The sequence below is a fragment of the Triticum dicoccoides genome, chromosome 2B (assembly GCF_002162155.2).
Source record: "Triticum dicoccoides isolate Atlit2015 ecotype Zavitan chromosome 2B, WEW_v2.0, whole genome shotgun sequence".
NCBI classification, from domain to species: domain Eukaryota; kingdom Viridiplantae; phylum Streptophyta; class Magnoliopsida; order Poales; family Poaceae; genus Triticum; species Triticum dicoccoides.
In genome coordinates this window covers 656,266,220-656,272,035 of record NC_041383.1, presented here as the reverse complement: position 1 = coordinate 656,272,035, position 5,816 = coordinate 656,266,220, and positions in this window count along the sequence as shown.

Sequence of the window (5,816 nt, the reverse complement as noted above, 5' to 3'; positions counted from 1 at the left end):
CTAAAATCAGAAAGTTGTCTTAGCAGCACAGGCATAGACCTAAACCCTCACATCATCATCAAAGAGCTTGCACACTTCCTACAAATATTAGCAGCATGTTTTAAAAATTATTCCAGAACAGAAACTGAGTACTTAAACAGTCATAAAAAGTATAAATCACCTGTGTGTAAACTTGTATGCAAAATAAAATAAGTGCAGATATATGGATCAAGAAAAGTTTATATTAATTATCGAGCCTAAATGTTAATGGTGTTTGACATGTACATATTATAGCTCCCAGCATTCCTTTGAATATAGTGTATCCTTGTATCGGCACATATGAGGTACTAATACAAATTATTTTTCGATGTGAACCAAATATTAGCATTAAAAAAAGCCAAAGCTCTAAGCGAACCCGTCTAAACCTATCATTGATTCTAAGTTATTAGAGTTAAAATCAGATATTGCTTTTCCTGGAATCGTACCTATCATTCATTGTAGCGGTGCTGCCTTTCATTGCAGTATGATGGTCATATACAGCATCTACTTCAGCAATATGCACTTCACTAACAACACATATTTGTTAAGTCACAGAACAATAATTAACCAAAAAACGTTGTTGTGATAACACCTCAAGAAAGATAACAGAAGAAAATGTCCATACAACAATAAGCCTTTCTCAAATCTTTAGTAATCATCAAAGCAGGCATAGCGGCATCCCATCTATAGACAACTTGATTTGTATTTGCTGGAAAGATGTTCATGAATTCTAATGTTCATCTTTAACCAACCTGATATTCAATGGCGCTAGAACACAAATTCGCCAAGTTCAGATTCAACGTTACTGCCTCACAGCCACTCTGATGGTGCATCTAGTTGCTGGTGTACAGAAAAGGCAAGAAAAAGCACTTCCCACTGAGAAAAAAGATAGTCCTGACTTCAAAACAGCAGTTTCTCACTTGTGGGCTTAATGGTCAGGAACCAAAAACGTAAAGATGCTCATTATATCAGGTTACTAACCGGATGTCACTGACTCTGACTAATCACTTACAATCCGTATGTCATTTTGCTATAGCTGTGTTGAGTGTAAGCAAATCACAATGTCATATAAGATTTCATTCTGCAAACTGAATTGGCATGTGCTTACAAGTAAAAATCGCTAATGTGTGAAGACACTGTTTAAAAGTTGCCACCAACACAGAGAAATAGTAGTTAGTCCTTTTCAAGAAAAAGAAAAGAAATAGTAGTTGGTACGTATCAGAATTTTGAGTCCATCACTGGATCACTGAAATCAGAAAAGGATCGGGTTTTCTTCAGAGTGCGTTGCTTGGATAATGTCATAACTTTGGGTATATAGTGTGCTGAGGCATATAAGCCGCATTGGTGTTTCTCAAAGGAAAAGCAGAGCAAGGTGATCAACATAACAAATACTGAATGCAAGCCTGAAATATTCAGTGTATGTTCAAGCCAAGAAGGAGATGGCTGCACCAAGGTGAAGACGATGGCGGTGATGCCAACGGCTGACGGCCGAGACGGAAGCAACGACGGAGCTCTAGAGGCGAGGAGGGAATGTGAGATGGTGGGGCATGATCGGGGAGGTCGCGGTCCATGGCTGCCACCGGACGGTTGGGCGTGGTCGAGGTCGAAAACTCGGCGCGTGGACCATGCAGAGGGAGTGCAACCAGTGCAGCGGCGGGCTCGCGCTCTTCAGGGGCTAGCCGAGGGCGCAGCAGCTGTGGCAGCCGCCGAAGCCGAAGCTGCTCCGACGCAAGCGCCGGTGCCGCCACCGCGCCAACAGCTTGAGCTCTGTGCGTGCAGTCTTCTGGCCGCTATGTCCATGGGGTCCGATGTCGACCGCGGCGACATCACAGACCGTCCCCCGTAGAGCTCCTCGGCGGACAGCGGCCGCACTGCGGTGCGCACGCTATTGCCGTCCCTCGACATGACCGGTACCGCGTCGACCATGGCCGTGCGGTTGCTCAACATCCAGGCTCAGATCAGCAAGGCCACCGCATTGACGTCTCTTGACAAGAAGAACAACACGGTATCTCGCGTGGTGCGCCCCTCTTCGCCGAGTTGGAAGCCGCGTTGACAATGCCAGTCGCGCGGGTGCTTGCGCTGCAGGCGCAGCTAGGCTCGGCCGCAGTATTCGCATCGCCGACGAAACCTATTACCACCAATTTTTATAGTTTGAGCGGCGTTGACTTCGCCTGTGGTGACGCCGACGTGAAGAAGGCATGCAGAAGCTTCGAGAGGCACCTGATGTACACTGGTGAAGGAGGCCAAGGTGGGGGACCTCATGGACTTCGAGGAGCCGCTCGGCCGCCGGGAGAAGCACATGTCACGATGGGAACACCACGCCGCCGCGGCCTGATTTATGTCGCCGGACCGCCTTGTTCATGGCCTCTACGCGTGGCTCCCAATGGGGGCCGGCGCTAGGGAAGATGGGAGACCAACGGTGACCTATTGCGAGCACAGGATGGGCGTCGGCGCCGCTGGGATTGGTAACTGGAGATGCATGTGTGAAAAGCGGAGAAGGAAGCGAACCCTTTTATACTCTCGTACAGCAGCAAAGCGGTGGGCAGCGGGAGGTTCCAGAGAGGACCGGACACACGAAGAAGAAAAAAGAAGCGGCCCGCCACCAACTAACAGGGCGGCCGGGCTCACATGTGTGATTTTTTTGTCAGCTAGTGGATATTATTGTTAGCATTAGATGCATACAGACTAGTCTGGCAACAGATTCACGCACATTTATTTTAGCGTCTTAAATTTTAAAAAAATCATATCTTTTAAACCACATGTCGGAATTCAGATCCGTTTTCACCGTTGGATTCATCGCGGCGAGATCTTCGAAACTAGATCCCGCATGGATATGTTTCGATGAAATTTTTTTTAATGCCAATTTTGGTGCTATATGGTGCAATTAAAATACTGCATTGTGCAACTTTAGTACTACATTGTGCAATTTTTTTCCAAAACTAATGTTTGGAGCTGCGCCTTCGTATGAGGTTACAACCTAGCAACCACGACAACTTTTGATGTGCGACTAGTCTATTGCCTCGACGAAAGTCGATGTGCAACCTCCTCTTGTAATGTAGTCTAGTCGCACACACATTGATATTTAGTTGGCTTGTAATGTAGTCTAGTTGCACATATATTGATATTTAGTTGGCTTGTAATGTAGTCTAGTTGCACACACATTGATGTTTAGTTGGTAGGAAGACTAATTACACACGCATATGCTTAGTTGGCTTGTAATTTAGTCTAGTTGCACACACACTGATGTTTAGTTGGCAGGACACTAGTTGCACACACATATGCTCAGTTGGCGTGGCAATTTAGTCTAGTTGCACACACATTGATGTTTAGTTGACAGGATTTTTTTGGCACACACACATATGCTCAGTTGGCGCGGCAATCTAGTCTAGTTGCACACACATTGATGTTTAGTTGGCAGGACTTTTTTGGCACACACATATGCTCAGTTGGCGCGGCAATCTAGTCTAGTTGCACACACATTGATGTTTAGTTGGCAGGACTTTTTTGGCACACACACATATGCTCAGTTGGCGCGGCAATCTAGTCTAGTTGCACACACATTGATGTTTAGTTGGCAGGAAGACCAGTTCGTCGAAACATCCCCATGCGGGATATAGTTTTGAAGAGCACGTCGCGAGGATTCCAGCGATGAAAACGGATCTTAATTCCAACGCGCGGTTTGGAAGATAGCTTTTTGAAAATTTGAAAACCGAAACAAATGCATATGTGATCTGTTTTTTCCAACTGACTGTGACCGGTGTGAATGTATTAAATGCTAAAAGATACATGCGCTAGCGGACAAAAATTACACACATGCATGTCTATTTTAGGCCAGCCGCTCGCGCATGTATGGCTGGCCGCTCCATCGCGCTAGTGGGCAGCCGGCCGCCCACTAGACACTCCCAAAAAGAAGATACCGTGTCACCACAGAAATCGCACACGCACGTTTCCTGCCCACCACGCGTCTTCCACGTGTAAAATCCTCGTGAATAACATGCTAGACAAGTTTGACCAGTAAAAAACAACGACGAGGAACAGCCCAGCCCACGCGTCATTTTTACAGCAGCCTGTAAAAGAAATCCAAAAAAACCAGAAAAAAGAATCCCGGGCCTAGTATTCTTAGTATGTGGTTGCCCAAATGGCCGGTCATGTTCAGGTTACACCTCCGAGTGGCCTATGTTTTGCCGGAGTGTTGATTAATTTCCGTTCCGGTAAATTTCAGGCGCTTGATATGTCCTTTTTCAGCAAATGTAATGCCGGATTTTTCTGTGAATTCGGACATGACTTGTGCTAGAATATGTAGGAAATATCGAGTGGCCTGGATTTTGTCGAAAAATAATTCAACGACATTTCGACAGACCAATAATCAACCCGTGATGAATAATAATAATGATCTAATTTAGGTTTTTTAGTACATATATTTAATTGTACAAATTTAATCTTTGAATTATGAACGTAGGAAATGTCGTACTCGGACGACGAAAGTCTCCTGGGGGAGTGCAGCTGGTGCCACGACGATCGAGATATGTGCGACAGGCCTCACCTGGATGAAGATCGGTGCTTCAGCATTAAGCTCGAGGAGACCTTCGATGTTGAAACGGTACACAACGACGACAAATGTTTTTTTTCGTAATTAAGCATGACTTCAACTATTTCAACGTCTAATTTCTATCTTTTACAATTCAACTAGCTTATCCCATACCATGCAAGACGCTATGTCTTGGAGAGAATGGGTTTTGAAGACCATGAAAATTTTGAAACAAAGAAAATACACCTAAGGATCCATCATGATATGGATTTTTGAAGTAAATCTGTACAATTCTCAGAGCGAAACCTATTTTGGTTGCCAAAATTGGGAAGCACTTTACAAGATGTATGGTTTTTATGAGGATATGATTGTCACCATGGATCTTGGTGATCCTGACATCGAGCAAGACAATATGGACATTTGGGTCCTTGTTGATATGCTTCCGATTCTACCGCTATGTGAGTTTCTCAAACATAATTATTAACTAATTTATATTGTTTATTTCAAAATAGTTGACAGCTTATTTCAATTGATAGCTTATTTTCATTCTTCGAAAAATGTGTGGAAGATGGTAGACAAAACCCACTACACCGATGGCTCTGAATTAACTTATAAGGAGAAAAATCATCTGATCGCATTTTGTACTGATCTTGAGAATTACAATACTTGTTATCGAACTCCTCCAAATTATGGTGAATACATGCCACTAGCCTGATAAGATTTTTTACTATTACGACATCCGTGCATCTTTTGCATACTTCTAAAACTAGTACATCATTGCTAACTACGAAGTTATTACTATGTTTTTTAACAGAAAATTCCGATGGATTGTGTGCCTCATCTGATGTATCAGAATGGTCCCCTTGATGTTCTGAACATACAGCCAGGTCATCCTACGGATCTCACCAGTGCATATTGGATTTCTAAAACCGGTGAACACATGCTAATCAAAGAATGGAAAAAGTGTTTGGACAGTCGTAAGGAGGTTCTTGGAAGCAACATTAAATGAAAGGCAAGAATTGGAGACAAGATAGTCTCCATTCTTCATAATGGAGAGTCAGGGGCTATGTTGTTTTTTTGCTATTTTACCTTAGAGAATATAGTAGGTCCTAAGAGAATGTAGTAGGTCCTATGAGGTACAATATGTTTATTATATGATACAATGTGTTAGAGTTGATGATGAGGAGTAGTTGTGATTATGACTAGTGACCAACTTGCTATGTGATGTCTCATGGATGAAAACGATGATCATGAGGAGGTTTTACACTAC